This window comes from Pongo pygmaeus, chromosome 12, assembly GCF_028885625.2.
Source record: "Pongo pygmaeus isolate AG05252 chromosome 12, NHGRI_mPonPyg2-v2.0_pri, whole genome shotgun sequence".
NCBI classification, from domain to species: domain Eukaryota; kingdom Metazoa; phylum Chordata; class Mammalia; order Primates; family Hominidae; genus Pongo; species Pongo pygmaeus.
The window spans coordinates 28,068,120-28,086,139 of NC_072385.2; the positions used below are offsets into that span (position 1 = coordinate 28,068,120).

The 18,020-nt window shown below is 46.6% G+C and overlaps 1 protein-coding gene across 15 annotated transcripts in view; it reads left to right on the top strand.

The window, feature by feature from the left end:
• The first annotated feature begins 1,448 nt into the window (after nucleotides 1–1,448).
• INPP4A (inositol polyphosphate-4-phosphatase type I A) overlaps nucleotides 1,449–18,020 on the top strand; it is a 145,405-nt gene continuing 128,833 nt past the window's right edge. For 13 of the 15 annotated variants that reach the window (XM_063648481.1, XM_063648484.1, XM_054476483.2 and 10 more), the window contains exon 1: nucleotides 1,452–1,676. The gene's annotated coding sequence lies outside the window, so the exon portion shown is untranslated. Of the gene's footprint in view, nucleotides 1,677–18,020 lie in introns of all 15 variants that reach the window. The other 2 variants (XM_054476491.2, XM_054476485.2) reach the window with 1 other exon arrangement.

Genomic DNA, 18,020 nt, shown 5'->3' on the forward strand with positions numbered 1-18,020 from the left:
TCCATCTCAAAAATAAATAAATAAATAGCATGGCCATAAAATTTATTGTTTGAACAGGAATACATTTGAGAGTGAAAGAGGGCCCTATTAATAATTTTGCTGCAAAAAGATGTAAACTGGGGCTGTTCCAAGCAAACTAATTGGTCACAGTAATTAAAAAAAATACAAAAATATTTTTGCATTTCTACAAATTTGATTTTCTTGGCTTTAACTTTGTACTGTGGAGTCAAGGTTCTGTCAATATTTCTTTCCATTTAGCTGGAGAAATAATAAGAGGGAACTGTTTTATTACTAAGTTACTTTTCAGAAGAGAAATAAAATAAAAAGTAAAGAAATAAAAATTTAAAACTAGGACATTTTCTTTCTTTTCTTTTTTCTTTTTTTTTTTTTTTTTTTTTTTTTTTTAGAGATACAGGGTGTTGCTCTGTCTCCCAGGTTGACACTGCAGCCTCAAACTCCTCTGCTCAATCGATGCTCCTGCCTCAGGCTCCCCAAAAAACTCATTTTATATTTATTTTTATTCCAGACTATTGTCTGTATTTTGGTGACATGAGGAGGATCAGACATAATTCTAAGTGAGTTCAGGGAATTCTTAATTTCCATTCCTAACTGGTTAATCTCTTTTGTTTTTGAAGAAATTATATGTTTAAATGCTCTGCCTGAGAAGTATTCTGGTTTATTGAATTAAAATCGTTTTAAGAATTTTTTTTTCGGATAAAATGTGAAGACTCAAAGATAAGGATACATTCAGTCCAGTATTTGCCCTTGCTCAAGGAGAAATGCTGTTTTAAAGTCAAAGTGAAAATTTTCTTCCAAAACTTCTGATTATTCTTTTTGTCTATGGAAAAACAGAAACTTGGGGCAAAGTGTAAGGACTGATGCTGTTGCAAGTCTGTTAGTGCACACTTAACGCACACAGGCCAGAACAGGTCTGGAAGGACATACACTTAGAGGTTAGCAATTTTCTTTATTTTGCAAGTCTGTATTTTCAAAGAATTAAGATTTTAATTTTTTGCTTGTCTGGTTGGAATCTTCAGTTTCCTAAACATCTCCTGGGGAGTCAGTACGTCTGCACTTCAGGAAGTGCTCTTGTCCGGAGGGCAAAAGGTTGGGGGCGCACCGCCGGGTCGCGGCTCCTCCGGGAAACCTTCCCTTGGCGATCCGTCAAGGCCTCAGATTCCTCAGTGGATGACAGGATGAAGATGCCATCGCTCAGTCAAGTCCAGAAGTTCAAGAACTCCTTGCAGGTGAAGCAGTCACAGGATAGGGTGGGATCTTGTGGGAACCTAGCAGTAGGATTTGGCGCGAGCAGCTCGGTCACCCGCCCTGCTGCCTCAGGGGGCGGACCCAGCTCGGGCTGGTAGTGGGGCGGGGGTCGCAGGGCGCGGGCCGGGCCTCAGCGCGCATGCGCGCCAAGGGGGCGGGGCCAGGGCGGGGCTGCGCCCGGCGTCTAGAGCATCGGTGGCGGCTGGCTGGGGCTGCGGCGCGCGTGGAGGGTTCGCTGCTGGTTCGGCGCTGGGTCGGGCTCCGCTGGCCGGGGCGGGAGGACCAGCACCTGAGGCCGGGCCGGTAGCCGGCGACTTCACAGCCAGGCGGCGGCGCTGCTGCTGCGGGGCTCCGGCGCGCAGCCCGGCGGGACAGCTGGGCGGCTGGCGCCGGGGGCTGGGGAGCGCCAGGTAGGTGGGCCGGGCCGGGCCGGGCAGGAGGCGACGCGGCCGCCGCGGGGGCCGGGGCTGGGGCCGGACAGCGGGCGCGGGGTCGCGTCCAGGTCCCCGCTGGGCCGGATGGGGACGGCGCCCGCGGTTTTCATGGAAATTGCACTGCCTAGCGGTGCCAGTGGTCCACCTGCGGTGGCGTCTTTTGAGAACAATCCGAGCCCGGCCGACCCCGAGCCCCGTGAAAACGCGGCCGCCCTAGCATGGAGCCGGGTGCCGAGCGGGCGCGGGGCCGCGGGACGCAGACGCGGCGCCTGCCCGGTGCGGCTCCAGGGCTGGGTCTACGGGCTCCTGAAGCTGGAGGCCTTGCCGTGTTTTGGGTGGAAACATAACCGGGTGAAAGTAAACATGCATCTCCGTGTGGGAAATCTGGTCTCCATCCTCGAAACTCTTCCATTTTCTGCCTGTGTTTAGACCCCGACAACATTTCTAGCATCTTTGCTTTCTATATTTTATTTCTCTCTGGCTTTGCTAGTCAATTAATTGAGGCCTGAGAAATGTGCAGGGATCTGTGTCTGTCTCTTGAAAAGCCAGCCAGGAATGGGTAGGCCCCAGAAGACAGACGTTTAAAATGTCAGAGGTAAATTTGTGTCTTTGTGGGCGAAGGAAGGGAATGTTGATGGTCTCGCTTCCCTTCCCCTGTCGCCTGCCCTCTGACATTACATAATGATGGGTTCTTCCTGCCCCGAGTTCATCCATAATGACAGACCATGAAAATGTTCCTCTGGGTAAGAAAGACCTGTATGTGGTAGAGCCCGTCTTCTCTTTTGCTTTGCCACTGAATGTGTTTTGTGTTGGGAACCTGCCTAAGAGTGGAATTTGATTTGTCACCTGCCCCTCAGGGCATTTAAACCAAGGGAATGGGGGTGGGGTGGTGATTTGGGTGTTGCAGAGAAATTCTGACTGGTCCATCTGTTCACAGTGGGTTGTGTGGACCATGGGGAAGCCAGTGGGGTTGAGGACAGAGTGGGTTGACTTCGGTGTGAATCATGGTTCTGCCGCTTGCTAACTCTGGTTCTTATCTCTAAAAGGTGAGGGCAGAGCCTTTTTTGCTGAGTTTGTTTTGGAATCTAGCTGCTGTTGGCGTTGGCCAGTGCACGTAGAATTGCTTGCTATAGGTTGTCCTAGAATTGAGTCTAATTTTTCTTTGGTTGAAAAACACACTTTCTTTAACGGAAATTTTGTTTTTGAATCTAGGCTAGGGCATTTGTTTTGGGGGTTCTTTGCTGAAGTGTCGACTGCTAATTTACTGTTTTCTTTGAAGAAAGATGAATGATGGGGCCCATGTAAGAAGGGCAGTGTGGTTGGTCTGTTGCAGGAGTGGTGCCAGGAGGCCTTGATGCTGTCTGTCCCAGGGGTGGCGTTGCATGTGAACGGGCCTCTCAGTGCCTCATTCCCTGTGATGTCTTGTAAACACGCCTGTGAAGCCAGAGCTACTTGGTAGAGTTTGGCTTGAAGATAAGTCTTAAAGAAATGGATGTGGACAAATTCAAAGAGAAAGAAACATTGTATTTCTACTGAGCTCCTTATAGAATTAGTCTGCTTACCTGGCCACCTTACTCATCATGTAGCTACTTTTTTTCATTTAGATTATTCTGTCTCAGGGTGTTTAATCTGCTTGGGTAAGTCTTGTTTCCCAACTAGATTCAGAACCAAGGGCAGATATTATAGTGCATCCCTGTTTTCAAAACTGGATATTTTGTAGTATTGCTGTTAAACTGAATATTAGCGTTTTTTAAAAAAATCACTTTAAGGAAAGGATGAAATAAAATAATACACATGAGAGCTATTTGTAAACTGTAGAGCACCAGAAAAATGGGATGTGTATGACAGAGAACTATCAGCGCTGCAAGTCCCTTTAACTAGCTGCCTGCCTAAGAGGGAGCGTTCTCAGCCAGCATCTCTTCAAATGCACACAGGAATGGACCTGAAGGCGGTGTGGGACCGACTGACCCACTGATCCCCAGCCCAGGGCTTAACATCTCAAGAGTTCAGTGAGGCAGAGTGGAGGGGGAGGCTTTCCACCAAGACTGTTTCATCCTGTTTTCGTTTTTAAATGAAAAGCTCTTTTTTAGTTTAGTATTCCAGAAAAGTTGCCACAACATCATCAACTACTCATGGTGTCAGGAGGCTTTGACTTTCACTGAGAAAAAAATAGCACAAATCTGCAGCAAAAAAGGCTTGATTATGTTGGTGCTTCTGTAGAACTTGATTAATGATCTGGTCTTGAGAGAGCCTTCGAAACGGCTTTTTTTTTTTTTTTCCAGTGTCCTAAAACAGAAGCTCTGTAAGGAAAACATATTTTGAGGAGACCAATATTAACGCCCATGCAGGCTTGCTTCATTTTGTCGCTATGTTTTTAAGGAAAATACCATCATGAAGCTAATCCCAGGGAATTTACCTATATTTCTATTCATATGCACGTGTTATTCTCTAATTTTTTTTTTTTAGTATTTTGATGTAGTTTCAGACGTACCGAAAAGTTGCAAGAATAAGCCAAAGGTTTCTCAGATTCTCCAAATGTGGACATTCTGTTACACTGCTTTATCATTCTCTTGTATTCCTGTGTGTTACTACTTTTTTCTGAACTGTTTAATAGTAAGTTGCAGGCTTGAGGCCCTTTTACCTCTAAATACTTCACTGTGTATTTCCCAAAAAACAAGGACATTCATAACAGCAGTAATCCCAGCACTTTGGGAGGCCGAGGCGGGCGGATCACAAGATCAGGAGATCGAGACCATCCTGGCTAACACGGTGAAACCCCGTCTCTACTAAAAATACAAAAAATTAGCCGGGCTTAGTGGTGGGCGCCTGTAGTCCCAGCTACTTGGGAGGCCGAGGCAGGAGAATGGCGTGAACCTGGGAGGCGGAGCTTGCAGTGAGCAGAGATCGCACCATTGCACTCTAGCCTGGGGGACAGAGCGAGACTCTGTCTCAAAAAAAAAAAAAAAAAAAAATTGATGGCCGGTCGCAATGGCTCATGCCTATAATCCCAGCAATTTGGGAGGCTGAGGTGGGAGGATCACTTGAGTCCAGGAGTTTGAGACCAGCCTGGCCAACATGATGAAATCCTGTCTCTACTAAAAATACAAAAATTAGCTGGGTATAGTGGCGTGTGCTTGTAGTCCCAGCTACTTGGTAGGCTAAGGCATGAGAATCTCTTGAACTCAGGAGGTGGAGGTTGCAGTGAGCCGAGATCACACCACTGCACTCTAGCCTGGGCAGCAGAGTGAGACTCTGTCTCAAAAAAAAAAAAAAAAAAAAAAAAAAAATCAGGAAATTAATGTTGATATAACACTATTTAGTGTACAGGTCATATTTAGATTTTGTCAGTTGCTTTGATAATGTCCTTTATAGCAAAAGAAAATCCTAGATCATCTGTTTTGCATTAGGTTTTTCTGTCTCTATAGTGTCCCTTAATCTGAAAGTTATCACGTCTTTCTTTTGTATTTCACGACATAGACATATTTGAAGACTACTGACTTTTTAAGATAATACCCTCAATTGGGTTTCCTGTGGTTTCATGATTAGATTCAGGTTATGCACTTCTGGCAGGAGTAGCACAAGGTTGAAGCAGTTGTAGTCTTCTTTTCTCTCTCTCTCTTTTTTTTTTTTTTTAAAGAGACAAGGTCTCACTTCGTTGGAGTGCAGTGGTGCCATCGCAGCTCACTACAGCTTGGACCTCCTCCACTCAGTGATCCTTCTGCTTTAGCCTCCTGAGTAGCTGGACTATAGGTGTGTGCCATTGCATCCGGCCAATTTGTAAATATTTTATAGGGACAGGATCTCACACTGTGTTGCCCAGGCTGGTCTCAGACTCCTACTGTCGCCATCCTCCTGCGTTGGCCAACCACAGTGCCGAGTTTACAGGCATGAGCCACTGTGCCCGACTGATGCTGCAGCCTTCTTAATGTGTCCCATCAGGAGGCATATGCTGTGATTATCCCATTCTCTGGCCCTGTTAACTTTGATCACTTGAATTAAGGTGGTGTCTATCTCATGGAAAAGTTACCATTTTTCCCTTTGTAGTTAATCTGTGTCGTAAAGGAAGAGAATTTGAGACTATGTAAATATACTGTTACTTCTTGTACAATTAACTGACTAGTTTCAGAATCCATTGATGTTTCTTACCTGAGTCAATTATTATGATAGTAGGCAGATGATGATTTTCATAGTTCCTTCTATATTTATTAGTTGGAACTGTACTGAAAGGAAGAACCTTCCTTTCTCTGTTATTTACTTTTTGATTTACATCACTGGACTCATGAATTCTTGCTTTATTCAATAGGTTATAGTCCATTACTCCCATTATGCATTTTGTTGCTCAAATTATCCTAGATTTGGCCAGTGGGAGTCCCTTCAGTCTGGCTTTTGTGTCCTTTTGACAAGTGCTCATCATTCTTTGAGGACTTTTCTTCCAGGCACAAAAACTTCAAGACTTCAGCTTATACTTTCCTTGTCCCAGCCCTGGAATCAGCCATTTCTCCAAAGAGTCCTGGTTTCCTTTAGTGGAGAATGGTATAAAAACCGAGATGTAGGCACTATGCATTCTTGTTGCTACTGAGGTGTCACCGATTCTAGACCTTCTCAGGGGATAGATGCTCTCATTGTAAACATAAATGTAGTCACATTACACAAAATTTTCTGTGGCTTCCTTTTTAAATTTGTACTCCTTCCATTAGGCTGTGAAACTGTCTGTTTCCCTTTAACTTGGCCAACATTTAAGAGAATAAATCTTGTTAATTTTGCCAATCTAATGGGCAAGGAAGACATTATTGTTTTAATTACATTTCCCAAATTACCAAAAATATTGGATACCTTTTCTTGTTAATGTATATTTTAACTTCTAATGAATTACCTGTTTATATCCTTTGTTCATTTTTTCTTATTGGGCTGTTTTTCTTATCTTACTAGATTGTGGAAGTTACGGTAACTTTGAATTTTATTCTTGGCAGCTTTAGAATGCTTTTTTAAGTGTGATGCTTTTTTTGTTTTTCTTTAAAGTCCTAAATGACAAGGAACCCAAGCTTTTCTGAGTACCCCCTGCATGCCAGGCCTCCCTGGACATCCTGTGGAAGGTTCTGTCCAAAGGTGAGCTGTGGTGTTGAGGAGTGGTTAGGGCACCCCCTGAGGGTAGTTAAAAGAGGCTCAACTGGGACTAAAACCCAGTTATATCACCTAACTTCCTTCACAGGATTGAAAAATGAAAGCTTTTCAATGAGGGATAAAAATTGATTACCTGGATTTGCCAGTATCAACAATTTCTATTTTCAGTATTTTAGTTTATAAATCAGGAATTTCTTTTACACAGTCCTTTTTGCTGAGCATACACATCTTTAGAAACCATTTATTTTATCCCTAGAACCATTGTGGACTCTGGCGCTGCACTTTCTGCGAGCATCCAGCTAGCTGTGTGACTTTGGGCAAGTGGCTTAATCTTTCTGTGCCTCAGTTATCTCATCCACAAAACTGGGCTGATGGTAGTAGCAGCCCCAGAGGCTTGTTGGGGGATTAAATGAATTAACATTTAATCCTGGTGCCTAGTAAGTGTGCAGAACGGAAGCGTTACAATGGATTCATATACAGAGTGTGGGTGGTTGGCGGAGCTTGGAATTAGATCAGCCTTTCCTCTTTGGATTTAATCTCTTAGTTGTTTCTTTCTTTTTTTTTGAGATGGAGTCTCACTCTGTCGCCTAGGCTAGAGTGCAGTGGCTCTAGCCTGCAACCTCGGCTCACTGCGACCTCCGCCCCCTGGGTACAAGCAGTACTCCTGCCTCACCCTCCCTAGTAGCTGAGATTACAGGCATATACCACCATGCTAATTTTGTATTTTTAGTAGAGACTAAAATACATGGGGTTTCACCATGTTGGCCAGTCTGTTCTCGAACTCCTCACCTCAGGTGATCCACCCACCTCTGCCCCGCAAAGTGCTGGGATTACAGGCATGAGCCACTGCACCCGGCCTTAGCTGTCCCTTTCACCATAGCCCGTCTGTGATTGGAAAGCCAGGGTCCTGGGTGCAGTGTGCATGTCTCCTCTTTCTGGTCTTTGCACATACCTTCGTCATGCCCTATCAGGCTGTTAGGCCCATGCCTGCCAGCCAGCCCAGCTGGCCTCTGGTGTTTACCCACAGCCCTAACCTGGAGCATGGGTGAGACTGCTGGCCTTTTAATATGGAACTTGTTCAGTGAGGCTCACCTGGCGAGGGACTTAGGCACAGTAAGCAGATGTATATGGTGGGGGCAGTGGGGGGATCATGCGCTGGTGAGGTCTATTTACTGGAATAGGGTCAGGAAGACAGGGATGTCCTCTGATGTCCAGGAGGAAGGGTGGGGACCTCTGAAAGAGGAAAGTGTTTACCCGCTGCCAGCTCTGGTCCTGGGATCCTCCTAGAGTGCTTTCCCTGAGACACCTGGTAGTTTTCCTGACCTCCGGTTGCTGCAGCGCCCCTCTTGTTGCACCTCACTAGGTGGTATTCTGATGTCTCCTGAAAACCCCCTGCCCCTTTCCTGCCCGTCCCATAGCCCTCACGCAGGTGGTGTCAGCTGCTGTTGTGGAAGCTATCATTAATTCACCCTAGCATATTGAACGCCCTTCTTTCCCTCTTTCATGTTGCTTGCATTTCTAAATGGTGTATTCTCAAACCAATTAATTTGAATTTTCAAGGATGACCTAAGTGTATAAACTCTGGAAATGTGAAGGAAGTATTTAGGCAGATGGTTGTTTCTGGGAAACAGGGCTCTACTAGGAAACAAGGATGCCCAGTTCAAGCTTCTCCCTGGATTATGGGGTGTGTCAGTTGGGATGCTTTTGGTTGCCAACAGTGACATTTATTATCTCAGAGAACTGGAGTCTCCATCAGCACGTCAGCAGTTTCATCAAGGACCTCGATTCCGCTCCTCTGTCCAGCCATCACTGCCAGTTTCATCCTAGGGGGTTAGTCTCTTCATGATTCTGAGATGGTCATTAGGGGCAGTGGGACTGAGTGCTTCCTTGTTCCTGTCCAGCAGGAGCAGGGAAGGAGACAAAGCAGCTGATTCCCCAGCCAGTGTCTATCAGTCCTTCCCTCTGGCCTGTGGAGCAAAGGGTCACATGGCCTTCCCTGGACCAGCAACATGAGGCTGTGAGAGTGCTGTGTGCTGGTTGGCTTAGGCTGGTGGTCCTCCAGGTGTGGTCCTCAGACCAGTAGCATCAGCATTACCTGAGAACTTGTTAGAACCGGAGATTAGTGGATCCCACCCCACCCACTGAATCAGAAACTCTGGGATGGGGCCCAGAAAGCTGTGCTTTAAGAAGACTTCCAGGTGATTCTGATGCAAGGTCACATTGGAGAACAGCTCTTTTAGTTTAATCAAGACTTCCCCTACTCCCCAGCTGGAGACAGGGCTGACTTTTCCTGAGGACCGGGGAGGAGGTTAGGTCCTAGAATAGCAAGAAGGAAGAGTGGGTGGTGGGTGGCCAGCCCACAGTGTGAACTAGCCAGTGTTTAAGGCCCTGGGGGCTGCTTTGCTCTCCTGAGTCCTTCCCCTGCCCCCCATTCGCCGGCTTGTCCACCCATATAAGTTTCTCAGCCCCCTTGCCTCAAGCTTCTCCAGCTCCTCCAAGCGTGGCCTGTACTCTCCCTGTACGACTCGGTGCTAAAGGAAGCAACCTCAGTAACACTCCAGCTCCAGGTCCGTCTCTGGCCTAGCAGGGATGGAGTCTACCTGGCTGGTGCCGAAGAGTCTCGAAGAGCTATTATGACTCACCTTCTGAAGCCATTCCTGAAGTGTGTTCATTTGTGTAGGGGCTGCCTACGCTGCTACTCCTTGCTCAGCTAGAAAAAAAGAGAGCAGTGCAGTTAGTAGGTGCTTGAGAAATATTTAGGGAATTGGCCTGGCGACAGCCCAAGTGACTACTTTCAGTGGTGGTTTTTACCTGTGTTATGTCCCCTTTTTTGCAAATACAACTCCAACTTGATGTTTGGGTGAAATAAATAGCCACCTCCACGGTATAATTTGTGAGATCACAATGACCCACTTTTCCGAATTTTTCCTGAAACTAAAGAGTTGAGATATTTCTGGATTTTCAGCTTTAAAGATTCATCTTAATACATAAAAATAACGTTTAGGAGTAGTCTTGCACTGAGCTGTAACCACATTTGCACTAATTATTGAGGAAGGAAGGGCACCTGAGGAGGAAACATGCTAGAGAAGGGTCCACACAGCACGTTTCGAAATGCAGTGGTTCATGAAATCAATTTGAGGTTGTAACTGGCATTAAAAAGCTTTTTGAAATAGCAAATATCCAAGTAGATTTCCTATGGGAAGGATAAGCATTTTTTGGTAAAACATCTAGTTATTCACATGTAGTATTTGGGGTGTTGTTATGGTGTGACTGTTTCTTAGAGTGGGTTTTGGTAAAGAAGTGTCAAACCCTAGGGCTGAGTGCAGGGGGTCCTAACCTGTAGGAAGGTGGGGCCTACGCTGGATGTGTATACACTTGGGGTCTTTTCCTGGGCCTGGGACCTGTGACTTTTGTCAGAACCTGGTGGTCTGTGACTCGCCATAGATCAAGAACCAATGACCTAAAACCAGAAGAGACTTTCAGTGGTGAGGGCCAGTGGGAGTGGAGCTGGGGGCATGAGGAGCAGGCACAGAGTCCTGAGCCTGGTCCTGCTCTGGCGTGTTGTTCGTGGTAGTAAGCCATCTGGGCCAAATGCTCCTGATGAGGAGTCCTCTGCACGGCCACACTGACAGACAGGAGAGACAGTGGCAGGCAGTGTGTTGATCACCTGAGGTCGGGAGTTCAAGACCATCCTGGCCAACATAGTGAAAACCCGTCTCTACTAAAAATACAAAAATTAGCTGGGTGTGGTGGTTCACACCTGTAATCCCAGCTACTCGGGAGGCTGAGGCAGGGGAATCACTTGAACCCAGGAGGTGGAGGTTGCAGTGAGCCGAGATCGCATCACTGCACTCCAGCCTTGGTGACAGGGCAAAACTCCCTCTCAAAAAAAAAAAAGATTTAACTCTGGATGCCAGATGGGTCCTTTACCTAACAGGTGGATCAGCATATTTCTACCTAAGAGAGAGAGAGAGTCTCCTTGTTTGGGGCTGGCCCCAATGAAAGCATTGCTGCTTGTGACTCCCCGCTGGAATCCTTTGTGCCTTAACACTATCAGGACAGTTCCCAAGGCTGGCTTAGAGTCAGCTATGATCCCCATTATTTAATGCAGGTGCTAGTCTGGTTTGTATCACAAAGCTTATGTAGTAGTGGCTTTGGCATGTCTGTGTTTGTTTTTTGGAGGTAGGGGCAAGTTGGATTGTAGTGCTCGATGTGAACCCAAGTCAGCTTTCTCATCTGTAAAATGGGGAAGGTGCTAGGCTCACAGGAGGGTGGTGAGGATTGATAATATACATGGGAGAGGGCTGTGAACTGCAGTGCACTGGACCGGTGCAAACATGAATGTTTCGACCCCCGCTCCACTTGACAGTCTTGGTAACTGTTTTCCCCACAGTACTCTTATTTTTCACATGTGCTCAAAAGGCTGGAGTACACCCTATTGTTGACCCCTGCTCAGGGTACCTTCCAGGGGAAATGTCACAGAAGAGGGAGGTGCTGAGAGGCAGGGACATCCAGCGAAGTTCAGAGGAGAAGGATGTGGGCAGGGGGTGGGAGGAGGAAGTGGAGGGCTTGCACTCCCTAAACTCTTAGTCAGCTGGTCACTGACCCAACTGAGCCTTTTACTGACACTGTTTTTTTAAAGAATGGAAGGACTAATGATTGTACGAGCTGAAATGTTGAGTATTTTCACATTTCTTATTCATTCTTTGTGCTCTGTGTATACAAATGTTAAATGATCACATTACATAATTGGGTGATAATCAAATGGCAATAAAATGATATGTTTGACAGAACCCAATATTTTGAAATAGGTCTAGGTGCCAAGAAATGTCAAGATAGGCTGAGTAAGGTGACTCAGGCCAGTGATCCCAGCACTTTGGGAGGCCAAGGCAGGAGGATCTCTTGAGCCCAGGAGTTAAGACCGGCCTGAGCAACAAAGCAAGACCTTGTCTCTACTAAAAATTAAAAAATTAGCCAGGTGTAGTAGTGCACACCTATATTCCCAGCTTCTTGGGAGGCTGAGGCGGGAGGATCACTTGAATCCAGGAGGTTGAGGCGGGAGGATCACTTGAATCCAGGAGGTTGAGGCTGCAGTGAGCTATGATCGCACTAGTGCACTCCAACCTGGGTGACAGAGTGAGACCCTGTCTCTACAAAAAAAGAAAAAAAAAAGATACCCTGGAATCTTCCAAATGTTGTTACTCCTATGGTTTGGAAGAGGGGAGTGAGTAAATGGATTGGCCTTAGGGACTACACCTTGCTGGTAGACTGTGCCCACCTCAGGTAGAAGGGAAGCACTAGCAGTCCCATTTGTGGTTTGTCCCCAACTTGCCAGTGACTTGGTGAAGTCATGCCTGAATCTCACCCTCCTCCTTTCTTGTTCATCTAGTGAAGGTGAGTTCCTTTGTTCCTCCCCCGTTGAATCCTCCCTGACAGTGGAATGGAGTGGTGATAGTGCCCAGGGGCTACATGGGTGAAGTGTGGTATGTTCCTGATTTAGTTGGCATTGAACTAAGACACACACACACATACAAGTGTCTATTTAGGGAAGTTGTTCTTTGGTCTGTTGCCTTGGAAATACTGCCTTTTTATTCTTTCACTTTCTCTCCCCTCTGCAGTGATTCAGCAGTAGCTTTCTAGAGAAGAAGAAACATAGTGTCAGAGACCCTGGAGTACCAAGGATATGTCAGTGGAGAGGGAAGCTGCCTGTGTGTCACACAGACCACATTCTTCCTGGTCCAGCTAGAGCGTCCTGTGCCTTTCCTTGGCTTTTCCAGCCTCTCTCCATCACTCCTTCTGAGGCCCTTTGCAGACAGTCCCCCAGTACAACTACAGCATTTTTGTAAGTCCAGCCCTTGTCATTTTCCCATTGACTGATGGAGACCACTTGACTCCAGCATACTTTATGCACACTTATCTTCTGGTTCTGGTCTGGACTGTCTTTCTCTTTCTGGCAGCTTTCTTTCCTATTAGCCATTCCTGACTTGTTTCAGAAAGGATACATGGACTTGAAATTACCAGTTAAAGCAGAAAATGATTAAAAAGAAAAAAAGGGCTTCAAATGTCAAATGGATACAACTATGTAAGTTGTAGAAGGTGCTCTGAACACGTTACAGGGAGGTTGCCATTGCTAAAAGCTTTTACATTTTTTATTTATTTATTTTTAGAGACAGAGTCTTGCTGTGTTGCCCAGGCTGGAGTGCAGTGGTGTGATCATAGCTCACTGCAGCCTTAACCTCCTGGGCTCACGCATCCTCCTGCCTCAGCCTCCCAAGTAGCAATGACTACATGCGTGTGCCACCACACTTGGCTAATTTTTAATTTTAATTTTTTCTAGAGACTGGGTCTTGTTGTGTTGCTCAGGCTGGTCTTGAACTCCGGGCGTCAAGCAGTCCTCCTGCCTCAGCCTCCCAAATTGCTGGGATTACAGGGCATGAGCCACTGTACCCAGCTACCTTTATGTTTTTCATTCTCATCCCTTTCTTCTGGAAACACTGCAGAGACCATGAGAACAGGAGCTTGTCTTACTCGATAGTGCAAACAGTCTTACAAATAGTGTTCAACCATCGATTGCCCAACACACATGTTTTGTGACTATTATTGTAGGTGCCTTTGAACTGTATGGTGTGTTAAATAACTCCATTGGAGGGAGGAAGATCTTTGTGTTTTGAGTTGATTATTTAATTATTCTTTAATTAGTCTAATGTGTTTACCAAGCTAGATATTAATATCTTTTGTCAAAGAGAGAAGAAAGCCATGGGTTGTGAAGTGGTGAGGGGCCACGTCACAAGTGGTGAGTGGGTGGGTTTTTGTTTGATTGGCTCAAAGGGAAAGGATGCCTCAGTGACAGCAGTGTCACTGGAAACAACTTTGTACCAACTTGCATGGTAAGGAGCATTCAGGTTTTAAAGTTAATCTCATTCGGTTTCTCCTGTGGGACAACATTGGCCTTTCTCATTGGGTGTTTGACTGTTGGGCCTTGTCCCTGGGTATGTCCCAGCCCAGACACTCAGGGCATTGGCCACCCTGCCTCAGCCCCCTCTGGAGCAAAGAGAGTTTTAAGCAGTAGTGGTTGTAACTCATTTCAAATAGGATTAGATCTAGCTGAGTGGGCTTAGTGGCATGCGCCTGGTGAGGCTGTAGTCTCAGCTACTTGGGAGACTGAGGCAGGAGGATTGCTTGAGCGCAGGAGTTTGAGACCAGCCTGGTCGGTATAGTGAGACCAGCCTGTCTCAAACAAACAAACAAAAACAAGATTACATGAGCTATGACTAAATTCCAGGGCAGTAACTGCTGTGTCATTCTTTGGAAACTGGGCATCCCAGGATTTGATCAGTGTTTCATATCATAGGTTGGCTGTTTTGTAAACTATTAGGATTGTACCAGTGTTTGTCATGGGAACTAGCAGCCTGTGGCATAGACTGTGAACCTAACTTAATTGACTAATGAATACAAACAGTTGCTATTTTTACCTCATAACCTAGATTTGTCTGCAAATTAAACATTTGAGACAATAAACAGGAGTTTGGTTTATTAAAGCTGTTTGAGCTTGCTACTCAGGCAGGCCTAGAAATAGGATTGGCTAGCTTTTTTCTGATTATATAAATGTTGACTATATTAGGGAGAAACTCTTATTTTTGCTTTATTTTTAGAGATGGGGTCTCGCTCTGTTGCCCAGGCTATAGTGTAGTAGACAGCCATAGCTCGCTGCAGCCTCAAACTCTAGGGCTCAAGCAGTTCTCCCACCTCAGCCTCCCAATTAGCAAGGACTACAGGCATATGCCACTGTGCCCAGCTAATTAAACACATTTTTTTTCTTTTTTTTTTGGTAGAAATGAGGTCTTGTTATGTTGCCCAGGCTGGTCTGGAACTCCTGGCCTCAAGTGATGCTCCTGCCTCAACCTCTGAAAGTGCTCGGATTGCAAGCATGAGCCATCACACCCTGCCTAACTTCACATTTAAAAAAGGCTTGAGCCTGGGCAAAATAGTGAAACTTCATCTTTACTAAAAATTAAAAAATTAGCTGGGCATGGTGGTGCACCCACATCTGTAGTCCCAGCTGCTCAGGAGGCTGAGGCAGGAGGATAGCTTCAGCCCAGGAGTTCAAAAGTTGCAGTGAGCTATGATTGTACCGCTGCACTCCAGTCTTGGTGACAGGGGCTTGCCTCTGCCTCGGAAAAAAAAAAAAAAATCAAATTGCCCTTTCTCACCTTCTCTACCCTGGGAGTGGCTACGGATAGGCAACAAATGAACACAACACGTTTCCTGGTACCCAGGATGAATCATTGCTGCCTGTGATGCCTGAGCCTAGTGATTATCTTCCAGATTGTTTTGCTAGCCAGTTCTTTCTCCATAAAAACATTCAGATTTTTTTTCCTCTTTGAGAGTGGAATATTTTACTTAAGTGAGCTGACCACCGAACTTCATAGAAATGCCTGCCTGCCCCTTCATGGCTGTGCTGTTCTGTGTGTTTTCTGGGGCTTGCTTTCCCATTCTGCTGGTATCCTGGGTGAGACTCTGGCCCAATGAATGGGATGCTGCACATTTTTTTTCCGGGAGAAACAAAAGGTGTTGGGACCCCTGAGTATGCAGCATGTATGCAGAGAGTGAGGCATGGCCAGGGGGGAAGTGGCTCTGATTTCCACATTGCATCTCCAGGCCTTAAGAGGGTAGGCAGCATCAGTGGAGCATGGCAGGGAGAGAAGTACAGCGGAGGCGAAGTTCTCAAAGCCTTGACTGTGGAAGGTGGCTCTCAGCACACTCTTTGTGGCCCACTAACACCTGTCAGGATGGTAGCCACCACACGCCCAAAGGCACCCGAAGTGCTTGATTTTGACTGACTTTTACCACATTTGCCACCAGTGTGATTGGAGCATTCATGGGGCACAGAATATGACACCAGGTCAGGATTTCGTAGTGCTCAGGCAGAGCTTTGTCCTTCGGAAACGCCGCTCACTCGTGAGACAAGATGGATAGTTCAGGTCTGGACTGGCCCAGGGGTGGGAGTGACACTGAGTAGACCTCAGCCAGGGGCTTGCCCCTAAACCAGTGGTCCCTGCACCTGGGAAAATCAGCACTCTGATTGCCTCACCTGGTTTCCTGCCCACTCCTCCCTACCCTAGTTGAGTGGCCTAAGAGAGGGTAGAGTTCAGGGAGCTATTAGGAGGAAGGGGGTCACTGCTGAGTAGCCAAAAGGAAAAACAACATGAAAGTAAGAAAGTCTACCAGGACACCCTGGAGGGCTGGCGTGCAGAGTGCTGACGGGGACACCTGTGTCTGTGTTTGGGAGGGCCTCTTACCCTCTCCTCCTTGGTGTGCAACTGGTTAATAGTAATTCCTTGAGGGTCTGGAGAAGTTGCTCGAGTGTTAGATTCTACTTTACTCATGCTGCAGGGGCATTGTGTCCCACAGTGGCATTCACAGTGTGACGATTGCCAGAGTTCTCTATGGACACACCCTGCGAACATCATGGATCTGGGTTGTCATAAGACTTAAGCGTCCTTCAGGGTAGGGACAATAGCTCGGTTTTCTTTGTATGTCCAGAGTGCCCCACTGTGCCTGGCACAAAATAGGCATATAATCAATGTTTGTTGAGTGAATGAATGAACAAAGCTAGTCTGTCCTTGTCAAAAGTAGCAAGAAAAGCCTCAGCCTGTCTTGGGAAGACAGCCTGCTTCCCTGAGGTCAAGTTGAGGTTCATTCTAACTGAGGAGAAGGAGGGGAGACCAGAATCCACTGCACAGCTGCTGCCCCAGTAAGTTGTTGGGGAGAAACCAGAACTCTCAGTTTGTCCCACTGTGCTTGTCAAAGGCAGAAGCCTGTTCTCAGCAGTGACCTTTTTTATCCTTGGCACACAAGCCCTTTTGTCCAGGTGGCTGGAACCTAGGGCTGCTTCCGCTCTTCTGGGTGAGAAGGTGCCACACCTTTGGGTTTGGTCATCGTGTGTGTGTGTGTGTGTGTGTGTGTGTGTGTGTATGTTTAAAATTAAAAGAGTAAAAATTTTCCCCATATACATGTACATGTACATATATATGCAAGTGTGGTATTATAGGTGCAAGGATGCAGAGAAGCCTAGTAGGGTAGGGGCACCCAGGAAAGGTGGCCTCTTCCTCTTGTGGGTTTTGGGGAGCATCACAGGGCCTCAGGGAAGGGTGAGTTATGTGTCAAGGAAGGGCAGTGGCTCAAGCTGGGGGTCTTCAGAGATAAATGAGGAGGGACTGGGGCAATGCATCAGGAAGGAGGCTCTGGAGAGGCAGGGCCAGATCACCTGGGGGCTTGAGCCCCTTCAGGCCTTTTATAAAGTTTGAGAATTCATTCATCCCACACTGGAGGGTGTCAGACTTTTTTAAGACTCTTTCATTCTTTTTGTTTGTATCATTACTTTAAATGACAGAAGCAGTTCCATAGTCATTTTCATGGTTTGGGGAGACCCTTTCTTGGATCATAGTAATTCTTACAACAATGCCTGTGCTCTAACCACCAGTTTTGGGGGATTGTGGGCCACGACTTGGCTTCCTTGTCTCTGCTCCGTGTTGGCTTTACAGTTGTGGATGCTGTGGCTCACCCAGCGCTGTGTGGCAGTGGGTCCTGCTGCAGGATGTCCACAATGCAGACCACAGGGCAGGGTGTCCCTGGCACCCATGGGGTCAGGGGTGAAGCTGTTGTGACAGAAATGACAGAAATGAAACCCAGTATTGGACAAGAATCGTCTGCACCCCCTCTAATCCACCTGTGAAACACTGTGCTGAAACACTATGAGGAAGAGGAAGCATTGGGGTGTAAAGAAACCCAGAAATACTGGTTTCTAGAAATGATATTAATTGTCTGAGGGGCTCTCCCTACAGTGTGAAATAGCTGGCTGGGCAGCTGCAGCAGGTTCCATCTTCTCCATAGCCATGCTCTTCCCGTGACCTCATGGGGTGTCTGCACAGTGGGTACAGTGCAAAAAGACACAGTCAAGCCTGTGAGCCAGTAGCTGGCGAGGGGGTGGTTTGGTAGTGAGAGATGATTACAGGGACAGGGGTTGGCTGTTGGTTCTGCCACACCACCCTCCATCTCTAACTGGGACTCTGACTTGGAATATAGACTTCACTATGCCACATGATGTAGTGACATGGCAGAGGAGGCAAACAGGGTGGAAGGAGACAAGTCAGAGAAGAAGGAAGTGAAGGGCGGAGAGCAAGGGATGCTCACTGCCAA